Source organism: Cryptomeria japonica, chromosome 7, assembly GCF_030272615.1.
Source record: "Cryptomeria japonica chromosome 7, Sugi_1.0, whole genome shotgun sequence".
Classification (NCBI taxonomy): domain Eukaryota; kingdom Viridiplantae; phylum Streptophyta; class Pinopsida; order Cupressales; family Cupressaceae; genus Cryptomeria; species Cryptomeria japonica.
Genome location: NC_081411.1, coordinates 184352062 through 184370191, shown reverse-complemented (window position 1 = coordinate 184370191; position 18130 = coordinate 184352062).

Here is an 18130-nt window from a genome sequence, read left to right as displayed (position 1 = left end):
CAAATTTGTCTTTTTGAACTGCTCTATGAATATCCTTCTAAGATTACTGTTGTAGCGTTAAAACATGATTGTAAAGCAAGTTGATTTTGCTTACTAGTTTATACATTTTTTGGAAGCCTTCTCTCTCTTAAGATGATATACATGAAGATTTTAATTGAGTTGAAATAAAGTTTCCAAGTTCTCTGTTTTTCAATGGAATTGTGTTGGAATGGAAAACAAAATTTTCACACCCCATCTTACACTTTTGTGTAAATTATTATTGTTTTTGAAATGTTCTAACCGCAAATATCCATTCAATTCTCTCTAAAACAGTGGCATTTGACTACTTCATTATGGCACAATAATTTATCTAAAAGTTTGATTGGAATTTCTTTTGTTTGGCACCCATCTATTGCAGAGTTCTTTTAGGCTAGGACTATCTATTACAGAATCTTCTAACCTGGACTATCTATTTTCAGTGTATTTTTGGATGGCATTGTTTCAAAAGATGGGCCAAACCCAAACCAATCTTCCTACAATGGTTGCTTCAATCTGTTTATAATAAATGAAAATTAGATCTTAATATGAAGGACACGACGAGGTGTTTCGAGATCGACATTAGATAGGTCTTCTGCATCATTATTGGTGTGGAGGAGTCAGGGACTTGTTTCTTGTACAGTTATAAAGAAGTCATTGTGGAGAGAGGCAAATTGTCTTTGATCTTGCAAGCCGACATGGAGGAAATGGAAATTGGAAATGGCAGAAGACATTTCTAGAGAATCTGATCTTGAAATTGAAGATGGCTTTACACCTGTCAATTGTTTACAAGATTCTAAGGCATTTCCAAAGAATTAACTTTGTGCACATCATGAAATCATCGCATTCCATGAGACTACTTCTTTTTGAGACATTTTGTCAAACAATTCTAGCGCCTTTTGTAGGCTTCCACATTTTGCTTACATTTCTACCATGGCATTTGCAAGGATGACATCCGATGAGAGTCCACATTGGATTATGGTTTTATGGATATCCATTCCTAGTTCTAAAGCACCCATTTTTGCACAACGTGGAAGGATACTGGAAAAAGTTAGCGAGACTGGGTTTACAAGGTCTACCAATTGCATTTGCTTAAATTTTTGAAGGCCTTTTCAACATGTTGTTTTGTGTGTATCCTACAATCATTGCTTTCCATGAGACAATGTGGTTGCCATAACCGCTAGAAGACTCTAGTGGCTTCGGGAACATCTGGAACTACTTGACCTTTGCCACAGCCTTCGTATGATTGCAACCTATTAGCATTATATATATGAGCAATCTGGAATTGCCCTAGCATTAGAATATTTTAAGCACAAATTTTGATTTGCAAAGCTTTTATTGTGAAGCGCTAACAAATGTCTCTTATTCCAAGTCTTTGGGGTAGGAGGTCCTTTGTTGTGTACGATCCATTTTTAGTGGACGTGTGGGATCATTTTCAGGTTTTCGATTCCTCAATTTTCAGGGATGTAGCAAGTTCCTCCACAGATTTTGCAAGGGATGCAACGACTGTAGCAAATACACAGATCAATTAGAAGGAAACCCTGATGCACACGTTCTCAAGGCCGACCTTCCTGGTATTTTTTAATTCTTGATTGAAAAACGATTCTCTGTTTTGCTTGTGGAAAATTTCCATTCATGAGGAGAGGGATTAAAATGGAATGTGTGTTTTTCCTTGTAGGATTGAAGCAAGAAGAGGTAAAAATTGAAGAGGATTAAAAAGGAGATGTATTTCTATTACTTCAACCGAAAAGTAAATCGAAAATGATGAACGATCAGGATCTATTGCATCATCTTACATCCTTTTTTAATCCATTTTTGCCATTGATTTTGAAATATAGGAGGTGCATCTCATATAAGATATGCCTTCGACGTATCTTTGAACTTATAATGTAAAATATAAGATACCCCTTCAGTGTAAAATATTTGACATGAAATGGAAGGATCTTTCTTGGAGCATCTTATTTATTTATTTATTAGGGAGTGTTTTACACATATCAGAAGAGATTATTATTATTTTTATTATAAATTTGAGATTTATATTTTTGAAATTTTGAGATTTATATTTTTGAATTTATAATGTAAAAAATATTATTGGTTTAAAAATTTATAAAATTTTTAGGTTTTCTAAATATTTTATATTTTAAAATAACTATTTATTTTAAATAGTTTTCTATTTTTTGTTTATAATATTACAAATAAAGTTATTTTTGAAAATAAATATATAGTTTTTAATAATGTTTTATTTTTCAAAATATAAGTGAGAAGTTCTACGCGGATAATTCTTCTTCATAGTATTGTAATAAAATTATTTGTTGTAATTCATAATTATTATTATTTTAAAATTCTATTTTTTTAATTATGTTTATGTAATATTAACTATGACTCTCACTTCAATAAAATAATAGTAATAGTTATATTATAATATAAATAATATAGTGAAAATATATATTTTTCTTAAAAACATAATCTTAATATAACTAAAAATTCATGTAATTATAATTATAATTATAATAATAAAAATAATCTTAAACTTAATTATTAATTATTAGTTTAAGATTTATTATTTTAATTATATTTATGTAATATTAATTATAACTTATTATGTACATGTAAATTCACCATTATTATAATTAGATTAACGAGAAACCACCAAGACCAATTTAATTAATCAAATCTATAACATCAATGAAAGTATGCTATAAGAATTCAACAAAAAAAATAAATTAATGCATCAAAAACCTCGTGTTGAATCTATCCATGTCACTTCCATTTCTCTCCTGCTTCTTGTGATATGTTGGTATGATTGCTCTCAGAGTTGTGTTGTGAAAGACCAACAATATGATGACACAAGAATTTGAAGATAGTGATTCTTCAAAAAAGGAAAATGATGTTCAATTTATATATTCTAGAGAGTCTGATTGGATGGTTGAGATGTGATTGAGAACTGAATCTATCAATTGTTGATATTTTATGTGACATGTTGGTGGAAGAGAATTGTTCATGCTGACTAAGTTTGATTGATAGATCAACTATCTTGATTGAAGAGATAACTAGTTTGATTGGGAGTTGAACATAATTGATTGATTAGTCAGTAAATTTTATTGGTTAGTTAACTGGATTGATTGACTAGATGACTAAATTGATTAAGTTGTTAACTAAATTGGTTTATCAGTAAAAACAAGGTGATTGATAGTTACCCGATTAGTCAAAAAAGGTTGATTGAGAGTTGACTAGATGTTAGTGGCAGATAGATTTTTGGCATGTGTTGTAGGAAATTACCATGAAATGTAATTTAATTTGCATTTTGGTTTTCGAAAATGTTAAACAACACGTAAATTTACAATAAATCAAATTAATTGGAAGAAATTTGAATTTGGGGAGATTTGAATTATTCAAAATGATGGGAAATTAAGTTAGATAAATTTATAAAAATAAAATCATTTGGGGGACATAATTACGTAATTAAATAATTTAAATAAATTATTTAATTATGGGAAAATAGAAATTGAACTTAATTAAATAATAAAATTATTTAATTAAGGTAAATAATCATAATTAATTAAATAATAAAATTATTTAATTAATTTTTGAAGAAGAATGATTAAATGATTAGATGATTAAGAAAGAAATTGAATAATTATATCTTATGATGGAAAATGATATTATTGACTTAGAAGAATGAAATTAGATTAAAATTGAAATAATTAAATATTATTTAATTAATATAGAAGAATTATTAGTGATATTACTAATGGGACAATTTTAAGTGTTTACATTTTGCCCTTCTTTGAGACAATGTTCGAAGTAGCATTGTTTCAAACAAAGCTACTCTCACTAAGAGATGTCATCATGTAATAAAACACTAAGTGATGCCCTCCTAAATGGCACAAGGTTAGCAAATGATAAACAACACCAAAGACACAAAAACGATTAGTGTTAGTCAATCAAAAACTAATCTATGAAGGCATACCAAAAGAGACACTAAAAAGCATGCTAATATATCTAATAAACAAAACAAAGATTATGAGACATCTCCAACTGCCTCTTAGCATGACCTTAACTTCTTCTCCCTTGTTCCTCTCCTCTCCAAGTTCCAAAATAGTGTAGCTCTCAGCAGCTTTTTGCACTATGGATGCTTATGGAGGATTGAGATTGTAGTATAGCTCTAAATGTGAAATGAAAAGCTAAATAATATACTATTGATGCTAAAATGATTGATTTTACCGAAAGACAAGATTTTAGTTATGCTATGCTAAATGCTCTCTAAAAATGTCTATAGCCTAAATGCATACAAGTTTTCAGGATCTGGATTATGAAGGAATGGGCTCTATTTATAGGAAAAATGGAGCAATGGATGGCCAGGATTGAAAGGTTTAATCAAGGGTCAAGCTTGAAAGTTGGGGATCCATGTGCACAATTTGCACCAATAAAATGGTGACAAGTGTCAATACAGGATTGGGTTGAGAGAAGAGGTTGGAGGCATTAAAGGCCTGAAAAGACCTCATGGTTATCTAAAAGGTAAGGGTCAAGCCTAAATTAAGATTATCCACTAGATTAAGAGTTAATCCAAGGATAAACCTTTGTGCAAATGATTAAGAGATAATCATGGTCAAAGCATTAAAGGCTTGATGAGACCCTTGGGTTGGGTAGAGGTTGAGTCAAAACAAATGTTTTAACCATGTGGGAGAGTTTGAATTAACCATTAATGGTTATTGGAGACTTTGGGGATTTGGTGGTTGAAAGTTGGAAGCCTTCAATGGTTATCAAAGACTTTGAGGAATTAAGTGGTTGAAGGTTGAAAGCCTTTAATGGTTATCAAAGACTTTTAGGCTTTGAGAAGTGACTCCATTTGCTTAGGAATGTGACAAAGTTTAGAAGATGGTTTAGGCTAATTAGAAGCTATTAGAAGAATCTAGAAGAGGATTAGATTTGCAAGTGGATTTGGTGGGTGAGGGAAAATAGGATTTTATTAAAATAAAAATTCATTTATTTCAATAAATGTGTGCAAGTTGCATTTGTAGGAAAATGCAAGTGGGGGAGGTTTTTAAAATGATTTAAATAAATGTTAATTTAATTTATTTAAAAGAGGAAAAAGAGATTTTAATTAAATAAATTGATTTTATTTATTTAATTAATTGGAATTTGATTTTAATGAATTAATTAAAATAAATTGAATAATTTATTTAATTAATAGAAGAATGTTTGGGGATGAATTAATTAAATATTAATTTAATTAACTGATGGTTAGTGGATTTTTAATCAAATAAATACAAAATATTCATTTAATTAAGCTGGACAGATTTGTGTGACTACACTAAGTAATGAGTTGTTCTTAACATATATATAGTTTACACGAGCGACATCATTATTAATAGAATAAAATACAATGTATAATCATAAATATTATATTCTAATAAAGTTTCATCCTAGAGGATAGAGAGATGGAGGGGGAAACAATGAGAGAGAGGGAGCAAATAGATAGAGTTATAAAAGAAGATATAGATGGAGATAGAAGTAAAGATGAAGATCAAGAAAGAAAAGAGGAAGATTGAGAGCAAGGTAGAGATATGAAGAGATAAATAGAGAGATAGAAGAAGGAATTGATAGAGATGGAAAAGAAAAATAACTAGAGAGGGGGGGAGATAGAAAGATAAAGATAGAGATAGGAAGTGATATAGAGAAAGACAAATATTGGTAGAGAGAGATAGCGAGATTTAACTTGATACATATAGAAGGATAGATTATGGAAAAAATATGGAGAGATACATATAAAGAGTAAAAGAGATATATATATATATATATATATAGAGAGAGAGAGAGAGAGAGAGAGAGAGAGAGAGAGAGGAAAAATCAAGAGATAGAGAGGGAAAGAAAGAGAGAGAGGATGTATGGATAGAGGTCTAGACATGTTTAGAAAGAGAGGGGGAGAGAGAAAAATAGAGGTAGAGATGAAGATAGAGCAAGAGAGAAAGAGGGAAAATAGATGGAGAGATAAAGATAGAAAGATAGGGGGATAGAGAGGTACAAAAAGAGAGGAAGAGATAGAGATATCTATAGAGAAAGGGAGAGAAATATATATATATATATATATATGGTAAACATGGAGTTTTAAAAAGATAGAGATATAAGGAGTGTAGTCACATAAATCTGTCCACTTAATTAAATGAATACTTAGTAATTAAATGAATACTTAGTATTTATTTGATTATTTAACCATCAATTAATAATTAATTAAATTAATATTTAATTAATTCATCTTAACCCTCTTCTCCTATTAATTAAATAAATTATTCAATTTATTTGATTTAATTCACTTAACCAAATTCAGATCATTAATTAAATAAATAAATCATATTTATTTAATTAAATATTCTCTCACATTTAAATAAATTAATATTTATTTAAATCCCCCAAAATCCCACCTCTCACATTTAAATAAATTAACATTTATTTAAATCACCTTTATTCTCTACCCACTTGCATTTTCCTACAAAAGCAAGTTGCACAATTATTTTAAATAAATAATTTATTTAAAATCACCTTTATCCTCCACCCACTTGTATTTTCCTACAAAAGCAAGTTGCACAATTATTTTAAATAAATTATTTATTTAAAATCCTATTTATCCTCACCCACTTGAAACCTTTAATGGTTTCCCTTAAAGTCTTCAAACTTGATGGCTTCCCTTAAAGTCTTCTTAAGACTTTAATGGTTTTCCTTAAAAGTCTTCAAGCCTTTAATGGTTTCCCTCAATGTCTTCAAGCATTTTAATGTTTTATCTTCATTTTTCTCATTTAAATAAATTAATATTTATTTGAATATTTATCCAAATGCAAATTACACCATTTAATTGAAATAAATGATTTTATTTTAATTGAAAATACCAAAATTTCTCCCACTTGAATTTTCCTACAAAATCCACTTGCATGCCTAAACCCCTTCTAGAATTTTCTAATCACTTCTAAATAACCTAACCCCTTCTCTAAACTTTGTCACATTCCTAAGCAAAAGGGAAGTCACTTCTCAAACCCTCAAAGTCTTTGATAACCATTAAAGGCTTTCAACCTTCAACCACTAAATGGCTCAAAGTCTTTGATAACCATTGAAGACTTTCAACCTTCAACCACTTAATCCCCAAAGTCTCCAATAACCATTAATGGTTACCTCAAACCCTCCCACATGGTTAAAACATTTGTTTTGACTCAACCTCTACCCAACCCAAAGGTCTCATCAGGCCATTAATGCTTTGACCATGATTATCTCTTAATCATTTGCACAAAGGTTTATCCTTGCATTAACTCCTAATCCAGTGGGTAATCCTAACTTAGGCTTGACCCTTACCTTCTAGATAACCATGAAGTCTTCTCAGGCCTTTAATGCCTCCAACCTCTTCTCTCAACCCAATCCTATGTTGACACTTGTCACCATTTTATTGGTGCCAATTGTGCACATGGATCCCCAACTTTCAAACTTGGCCCTTGATTAAACCATTCAATCTTAACCCTTCATTTCCCAATTTCTTCTATAAATAGAACCCTTCTCCTCAAGCAAAAGGAGGCATTTAGAGTATTGTTGTTATACTAGCATTAGCATAGAGCTTTTTCATGGCATCACTATCTACTCTTGCATAGTATTTGCTTATCATATTCAACCATCTTGAATCTCCATATGGCATCCATGGCTAGTGCTAAAAGCTGAGAGCTATACTCATTTGGGACTTGGAGAGGAGAGGAACAAGGGAGGAGCAACTATGAGCATCTTGATTAGCTATTTTATTCTATGTTTATATGCTTTCTATTTCATGCTTAATATCTCTCTTGATATGCCTGTTTAGGATAATCTTTTTTTGCTAACACTAACGTTTGTTTCTTGTGCTCTTGTGTGTGTTGCCATCAAACAGATTTTCTAATCCTTTTTGCAGAGCATCATTTGGTGAACCCGACGTGAATCCAAACACCAAAAAGATCAACTTTTTTGTTTTTTTTTAACCAATAACATGTTTGAATGTTGAAAATGTCACACAGGTTGCGCTTTTGACACTGTTTTGGTGCGTTTGACATTATTTTGGCGCTATTCACCCTGTTTCGGTGCTTTTTCCTTCTCTGTCTTTCCCTTTCTTTTAGTGCGATTGTGTTAAATAGTGCCTCTGTTCAAATGCAGACTAGCGCTATTGTGACAAAACGTTGTACAAATCACCTTGTAACCAAAAAAAATAATAATAATAATAATTAGGCTTGTAGAAGCCCACCAAATAGGTGGATTTTACTAACTATTTTTCTCTTTTGTGCAGATTTAAATTAGATTAAAAAGTAGATTTATATTTTTTACTAACTTGTTTTTTGAAGTTGGTTTTAAAAATGAATTCACTTTTTATTTTGGTTTAAAATTAACTTCACATTTCAAATTTGGGCTTTTAAAAAAGAATCACACATTTGTTTGGGGCTCTTAAAAAGAATTTCATTGTTCCAAGGTAAAAAGAACCACAAACTTATACAAAAACAACTTTATTTTTTTTGCAAGTTAGGAAACAAACTTCGTTTTGGTGCTTAAAATCAACAAGGCAAATTTTATTTCTTGCATCAAGATAAAACTCACAATCCACACTTCCATTTTTGGTGCAAATAAAATTTCCCAATCAACTTGTTTCATTTTTAAAGCAATTTTACTTCATGCAAACGTGTTTTTCATTAAGTTGACCAGGATTTTCAAATACTAGTTTACTCAAACAATTGCCTTTGAAAATTAAAAAGAACACCATGATTGTTGGAGCAACATCTCCAAATAGTTAGATCACATTGCAATGATGGATTAAAAAGAACTTCGTGCTTAGCACACTTGTGCAAAAAGTCAGTCGAGTGGTCCTACCTCTAACACACACTATCCTCTCCCTTGGCTCTCGTGGTCCTAGGTGCAAGAGAAAAGTGTTAGTAACACTCAAAATTTTATCTTTTTAAGAGAGGCCTGCCAAGGGATCGATACTCTTGGGAATGACCTCGAGCGGTAAATCCTTCGAGCTGCTATAGAAATCAGGTGAGAGCGAAAGCTGTAGCCTTGGGTATAGCTGTTCCTACAGTGTAACTAGCCGAAAGGAAAAATGAGCCCCACCACCAGTTACAAGGCTCTTAAGTGAGTCACTGTAGAATGAACTTATGTCCAAAAACATCGAACATGACTAAACACCTTTAAATAGTACCCCACCCATTCTATTGATTGAGGATATTTGAGATATAATTTAGTGCAAGAGCATAGATGGTTTTACTCCCAAGATACTCACCATACATATTTCCTTGAGTAGAAACATAGCTTTTTGAAAAGTCACTTGTGGCTTGATAAAAGTGGTGACTCCCCCATCATAGGGATCATCTATTTGTTATGCTCGTGCAAGACTTAGTATATCACATCCTTACCTGCCACAGCGGGATTCATAAGGTATGTAGTACCAAAGTCGAAGAAATATCAAGATGTGGGCTAAATTTATCACAACTGGCCATTTGACCTTAGGGATAAAAAGTGTTTGAAGTGTGTTCGTTTTAAAGACCAAGTGCAAATTGAGCCGACTTTAGGCTTTGGAAAAACATCTTAAAATACATCTAAAAGAAGGGTCATATACAAGTCCAAGGATTGGGTTGATCTAGACCCCTACTCATTTGTGCCTTTTGAGGCTACATTCTTGTGTTTGTGTGCTTGCTTTGTTTTCTTGTCAAAGAAAAATAAAAAAAATCAATCCCAAAAACAAAGTATTCATCCAACATTTCTCAAAAACAATCAAAAATACCAAAAACAAAGTGCAAACAACAAAGAGACAAATTTTATGACCATTCTTCACATCTTGCGAAAGAAGAAGCATCATCAGAATATCACCTTGAAAAGAATACCATTAAGCTCAAAGGCTTTGCTCAAAAGAAGAAAGTTCTTCTATCTAAATAGACAAATCTTTGTCTCACATAGAGTCTTTCTGCATCGCATGCATCTATACCTTCAAGGTAAAACAAAAAAGTTTGATTCAGAATCATTGAACCACAGAGCTTTTATGCAATATAGAGCTCTGAGTTATCACAAAAATCAAGGAGGAAAGATTAATCCCAACTTCTTCCCAAACATCTGTATCACCTACAACACAGCTCGAGAAGTGCCACCAACGCCTGAAAGGGAAGAAGTAGAGTTTGTTCCATTTGTAACACAAAGTTTTTATTGAAGTTGAAAACAAAACATCCATCATCTCATTCATACATCATTATTCCATCATCAATCCATCCCAACACTCTCAAAACATTAAGAGGTTCTTGTCCCAAGATTCCTTTTTTAGATATTGCTTGAAATCAAACACATCACATCACTTTTTAGATTGTTTCTACATCTAGGATAAGCTCATCCTAAGAGACACATCTACGCAGGGTAAAACTAGTTCATGAGTGAATCCTCTCATTACTAGGTAGTCAAAATCTGTAACACATCTCAGATTTCTCTACACCTTATCACATCCAAACTCCTCAAAACAAACAAGCAATTCAAAGAAGGAATTTCGGTTACATCTACCTTAAAGTGCTAGAGATCCCCATACAACACAAATCACCAACCATCAATCTTTCATTTCATCGACAACTCATCATCATCTTCAATCAACTTCAACAAAAACTTGCAAGCAAAATGGCTCAAACCCGATCACGGTCAAGGCAACGAGAAATAGAAATTGAGGAAGAAGAAGACGAAAATCTCAATGAATTTCAAGAAGCACTTGGAGGAAATATAAATGATGAAAACCCAAGTACTCCCACTCCTTCAACAATCGAAAGGGTTCAGCATAACCCTCACTTTAACAGATTGTTTGATGAAATACTCAGGAGCAATGCGGACGCTCAAGAAGGAGCCAAACTCCCCTCTGACTTTGATCTTGCCCAATTAAGACAAGCATCAGAAAGACAAAGTCGCCATGAGGAGGAAAGAGGTAGGAATCACATCAGATATAACATTCCTCGAGGTAACCCACCACCTCCTCCTCCAAATGAAATGGAGATGTTGCGGCAACAAGTCGAGAATCTCGCCCAACAACTTCATAGTGGTGTTAAGACCAATCAATTCTCACTTAACGACATCTGTCCCTATCCTTTTGATAGGAATCTTTATATGCCACCCTTTCCACGCGGGTTCGAAACACCAAAATTCGAAAAATATAGAGGAAAGGGAGATCCTCGTGATCATGTCAGAGAATTTCATTCCGCTTGTCTTGAAGTGGCATATGAAGACACATACCTAATGCGCCTTTTTCCCCAAAGCTTGGGAGGAACAACCACATCATGGTTTTCCCGACTACCAGGTGGCATTAGAACATTTGAGGAACTCATCAAGAAGTTCCTATCTCATTACTCTTATAATATTGAATGCAACATCACCATGGCTGATCTGTGCAATACCAAACAAAAACCAGGTGAACTATTCTCAGTATTCCTGCAACGATGGCGCCAAATGTCTAGCAGACGTTCTCTTCAATTACCTGAACGAGAACTAGTGGAAATTTTCATTTCCAACTTAAACGAAGAAATGGAATTTCACCTGGATGTCAAAGACACAGACTCTTTTAACGATATGATCACCAAGGGTTTAAAATGTGAAAGGGCACTCATCAAGAAAGGACTCATCAAAATCTTTAATGAACCAAAATATGGTCCTCGCCCGCGCTTCAATAGTGATAAACCAAACTTCTGGAACAAGAATAAGAATATCATCAACGATGGGGTTGTGGATGCTCGAACTATCCAAAATGCACAACCTGTGGTTCGGTTTGCAGGACAAAATCCTCCACCTCAGAACAACACAAATGTTCCTTCTAATCAAGGTCGCATCACATCTCACGATGAACCTAGACCTCGTCAGCAAAAACAAAAACGCACATACACTCCCTTAGGGGAACCCATTGAAATAGTGTTGCGACAACTCATTTCTCAAAATTTGATCACTCTACCTAAGCTATCAAACTATGAGCCTCAGGTCAAACCGGCATGGTGGAGAGATACTGAACACTGTGAGTTCCATCAAGGAAGAGGACACAAGACAAGTAATTGTCACCGATTGAAAGATCTCATTCAGGATCTTATTGATCGAGGAGAAATTGAAATTGAAGGACATGACCCAAAAACGACCAATAATGATCATCTGATGTTCAAGAATCCACTTCCATCACAAGATCAAAGGGGTCCTTCCACTTCCCAGCGAGGCACTGATACCACTGATTATACACAGGTTGCGTATAACTATACTATAAATCACCTGTATGATGCCAATGAACAAATTGCAACTATAACCTTCAAAAATCCCACCTCAAATTGCAATGTTGTTACACGTCGTGGCAAGGTCACCATCAAGGCAGCTCCACAGGGCACCACCTCCGTCCCAAAGCAGTACAATCTTGTGGAACACTTAGATAAAATGCCTGCGCTTATATCCACTTTAGAGTTATTGCGCCTATCGCCATCTCATAAAACAATCTTGGATCAAGCACTCCAAGAGGCGTCAGTCCCTGCAAACCTGAATACGAACCGGTTTCAAGCCATGGTTGGAATCTAAAGTCATCACCTTGTCTCACTTTTTCCGAAAGTGACAACTCTTCTTTCCAACAACCTCATAATGCTTCGCTACACATTGAAGGCTTTATCAACCAACATAGGATCAAGTGAGTCTTGATCGATAATGGAGCAGGCCTAAATATTTGTACACTGCAGTTGGTCATAGCATTGGGATATGCAGTAGAATCAGTGGATCCTCGCAAGAAGATCACAATCAAAGCCTATGACGACGCAAAGCATTCATCCAAAGGAGCTGTGGTACTACCAATCCGAGTGGATCCCATGGTAAAGCACATCATTTGTCAGGTTCTGGACCTTCCTCTGCCAAACAATCTATTATTAGGGAGACCTTGGATACATGCCATGCAAGCCGTTCCATCTACCTACCATCAATGTATCAAGTTCCCACATAATGGTGTAGAGATCACAATTCTGGGCGATGCAAACCCCTTTGCATTTTGCCATAATATCAGCCATCAACCAGAGATTACTGTTCCTAATAATAGGGAAGCCATTTCCTCCACATCATATGTAAGTCCCGCCTCTCTTGCCAGTTCGAACACCCCTATACCCAAGCAAGAAAAGCTTAAGATGAAAGTAGCAGAGGAAGGTCCCGGGGAATACAACTTGAGTCAACTCTTTTGTGTGGGACAAATGCCCACTTCTCCTAGAACACATGGTAAACCACAACAGTTACTCCAGCAACCACTAATCACGCCCGCATGTGCCTTAACGCCTTTCATCCTTGGAAAGAGTCAAGAGGAAGAAACCCAACATGAGGACCTAGCGGACTGGATCTATAAAGATCCCATCACCATTGATAAACCGCAAGTTACACTTCCTACCGAACAGTATGGAAAAGGCCTCCTCATTATGCAAAGAATGGGATATGATGGTTAGAGTGCTTTGGGATACTGCAAACAAGGACGACATGAACCTCTACCACTAGAATTCAAGCCCAAAGGTAATACATGCCTAGGCTTTGAAAAAGAGATCCTTCCTAAACTCAGATTCAAAGGAAAACCCAACAAACCATTTTGCCCACCTACTGCAAAGAGGACACCTTTCATAATCAAAGCACCATCAAGCACTATCCCCACTGCCCCATCAAGGCTCACAACTGCACCGCAACCATCACCAATGCCAAACATCCCACCAATCGAACCAGTAATCCCATCCGCGGCAGCCATCACATCAATAAAACCATTCGCAGCAACAACTATATCCGAACTCGCAGCAACATCTATGGCACCAGTCGTTCCAATAGAAGCCACTAAGTCAACACTGCCGATACTTCTAGTAACAAATCCTTTAATCCCCATCAAAATTCCTGCAGCACCGATCACTACAAAGGTACATAAACCAATCACGCCTGCAGTATTCAACTCCAGCGACATCCCAGTATGGTATAGCAATCGGATGCTGGAGAGTGATTCAGAGACCGACTCACATGAGTGGGAATTTGATTCTGTACAGCTTAACACTTCAGATGAGGAAGACACATCACCACCTCCGCCACGCAAAGACATCCCTGTTTACGGAGAAGCACAGATAAAGACCACTTGGGTACCTGAGCTGGAAATATCTTCCACAGACCCTACGTCTCATCCTACGCCTGATTCTGACAGGGAGAGTACCATCAACGACCTTCACCACACTGTCTTAACCCTCACTGATAGATCTCCCGCACTTAACCTAATCGATGAAGTAATGCCCATTATCCACCCTGAACTCATCGAATGGAACCAACCAAATCCCCCATGTCTTGACCTCTTCCAAAACGATGAGGCTATCATTGACTTTTTGGAATTAAGGGATAATCTACCAAGCGGGGATCACAAAGCTGGATTCGCCATTGAACTTAATAGCGCAGCATACTTCGGGGTGGATGCCAAACCCTTCAGCTGCAAAAACATAACAATAAAACATGGATCTTCCAGTGAAAACCACATTGTGGCGCTGTTTGATCCGACAAAAGTAAAAAGAAAGAGCGTATCCAACGGTGAAAACCTCTCTGAGGCGCCTAAGGATGAAGGGTTTGACATTCTCCCTGCTAGTACACAACAGGAACGATCAATCATTCTTATCGAGGAAACCAAAGAATACAATGTGGGGACTCCTGAAAATCCTCATATTATACATCTGGCATCTCTTCTCACTCCAGAGGAACAACCTAAATTTATAGAGTTCTTCCAGCAGCGTCAGATCAACTTTGCATGGTCATATGCAGACATGCCTGGGCTTGATCCTGATTTAGTTATGCATCATCTCACAGTAGCAGAAGGAGCCAAACCTGTCAAGCAGAAGCTTCGTAAGATGCATCCTCAGATTGCAGTGCTAGTCAAAACAGAACTCAAGAAACTCCTGGATGTTGGTTTCATTAGACCAATTGATTATGCAGAATGGATCTCCAACATTGTGCCAGTTGGCAAACCAAAAGGGGGCATCCGCATTTGTACTGACTTCAGAGATCTGAACAAGGCATGTCCTAAGGATGACTTCCCCCTACCAAATATCGACATCATAGTGGATTTGACAGCAGGACATGCCATGCTTTCATTCATGGATGGCTTTTAAGGATACAATCAAATAAAGATCGCACCGGAGGACCAACATAAGACAACCTTCACATGTCCATGGGGCACATACTGCTAGAATGTAATGCCTTTTGGTCTAAAGAATGCAGGAGCGACCTATCAAAGAGCAATGACCACCATCTTCCATGACATGATGCATACTATGATGGAAGATTATGTGGATGACTTACTAGCAAAATCACTCACTAGAGATGGGCATCTCCACATCTTAGATAAAATCTTTGATAGACTGGAACAATACCATGTTCGACTCAACCCAAAGAAATGTGTCTTCGGAGTGACCTCCGGGAAGCTTCTAGGATACATTGTCTCAAGCAAAGGCATTGAGGTCGATCCAGCAAAGGTTAAGGCAATAATGGACATGCCACCTCCAAGGAATATCAGTCAGCTAAGAACACTACAAGGACGGCTTCAATCCATCCGCAGATTCATTGCATAATTAGTTGATAAGTGTCACCCATTCACACACCTGCTACACAAGAACATCCGCTTTCAGTGGGATGACAAATGCCAACAAGCATTTCAGGTGCTTAAAGACTATCTCATGAATCCACCATTGCTGATGCCACCAGATTCAAGTAGACCGTTGTTACTTTATATCTCAGCAACAAGTATAGCATTGGGTGTACTACTGGCGCAACATAATGCAGAAGGCAAAGAGTGTGTTGTATACTACATCTCTCGCACACTGGTTGGCTATGAACTCAATTACACACCTATTGAGCGAGCTTGCCTAGCAGTAATCCTGGCAGCTACTAAACTGCGGCACTATCTGTTGACACACAAGGTACAACCCATCGCAAAGATTGATCCACTCAAGTACTTACTCAGCAAAGCAGCATTGACAGGCCGCTTGGCCAAATGGGTGATGATTCTAAGTGAATTTGACATTGAGTATGTGGACCGTAAAGCTATCAAAGGTCAGGTTATTGCAGATCAGTTGGCCGATGCACCACTCATAGGCGATCATCCTCTCATTTCCAATTTTCCAGATGAAGAGATATTCATGATCATAGAAGCACAACCATGGAAACTATATTTTGATGGTTCATACACTAGGCATGGCTCGGGGGCAGGCATTCTGTTTATCACACCTCAAGGTGATAGCATCCCGAAGTCTTACAAGCTCACATTTCCATGCACAAACAACATAGCAGAATATGAGGCTTTGATCACAGGACTCAGGCTAGCCATACAATGGAAATTAAAAGAACTACAAGTATATGGCGATTCCCAACTAGTCATTCGACAAGCAACAGATGAATATCAGACCAAAGATGATAAATTCATGCCATATAAGCAAATGGTGGACACCCTAAAGACATCATTTACTACTATCACTTTTGAGCAGATACCAAGAGATCAGAATCAAGCTGCTGACGCTATGGCTACCATCGCATCTCTCCTAGATCTTCCACAAAATTCAACACGCTACGATTTCTTGGTAGAACAGCTTTGGATCCCCGCTTATGATACCCCTGAATCCGAGATGATATGTCGCCTTGTCGGTTCTGAATCCCCATGGTACGGTGAGTTATACACCTATCTCCGTGATCACACCCTTCCTCCCAACCAATCAAATAACCAACGTAAAACCTTCATTCGCCAAACTGCTCGATATACCATTATTGCCGAAACCCTATACCGACGCGGTCTTGATGGTACTCTCCTTCGATGTCTGGAACAAGATGAGATAACAAAGGCTTTGGAAGAGGTACATGAAGGAATTTGCAAGACTCACTCAAGTGGTCCGTCACTAACCAAGAAACTCATGCGAGCTGGATATTATTGGCCATCTATGGAAAAGGATTCCTACTACTTTGTCAGAAAATGCAAGAAATGTCAAGTTCATGGCGACCCGATACATGCACCGGCCCAGGAACTGCAACCAATCACGACACCATGGCCTTTCTATCAATGGGGCCTTGACCTTGTGGGTAAGATTCATCCATCTTCATCCAATGGCCATAAATTCATTATTACCACTACCGAATATTTCACAAAGTGGATCGAAGCTGTTCCACTTACCCAAGTCACCGGCAAGCAGATCACCTCATTCATCCTCAACTACATCATCTGTCGGTATGGTGTACCCATGTCCATCATCACAGATAACGATCTTCCTTTCAAAAATCAGGATGTCCGTGAACTTTGTGAGAAATTTCATATCCAACACCGCTTTTCCACTCCCTATTACCCACAAGGCAATGGTCAGGCTGAAGCATCCAATAAAAACATATTGAGGATCCTAAAGAAGACAGTCAATGATGTCGGCTGTGATTGGCATGTTCAATTGAATCCAGCGCTATGGGCATATCAAACTAGCATTTGGACCCCTACAGGTACAACTCCTTATTCATTGGTCTATGGTGCTGAAGCTATCTTACCTATTGAGGTCGAGATACCATCCTTACGAGTTTCATTGCACAATCTCATCGATGATGAAGCATACAAAGTATCCTGTCTTCAGGACTTAGAGTTACTAGATGAGAAGCGACAAGCTGCATACAATCACCTCAAAGCCTATCAACAGCACATGAGTAGAAGCTACAATCACCGACTTAGATCTCGTACATTTGAGGTAGGTGATCTTGTTCTTCGAGAAAATCCTCACAACCAACCAAACAGAGAACATCAAGGCAAGTTTGAATCAAACTGGCTGGGCCCATATGTTGTCACTGTTGTATTCGGGTCCGGGGCATATCAGTTGGCTACATCAGACGGAGAACCACTCGCAGATCCAATCAATAGCATGCAACTCAAACGGTTTTATACCTAAGGTATACAGAGCATCAGGCTCCCCTACATATCAGAAAATATAAAAAACATTCAGAAAATGTCCTAAAGAAAATACAAAAACATTCAAAAAAAGTAAAGAAAAATCATGCATCCAAATGGTGAACAACCACTCCGGTGGCACCTTGGGTAAGTGCGATTGCGAAAAATGTCACGTGGCTT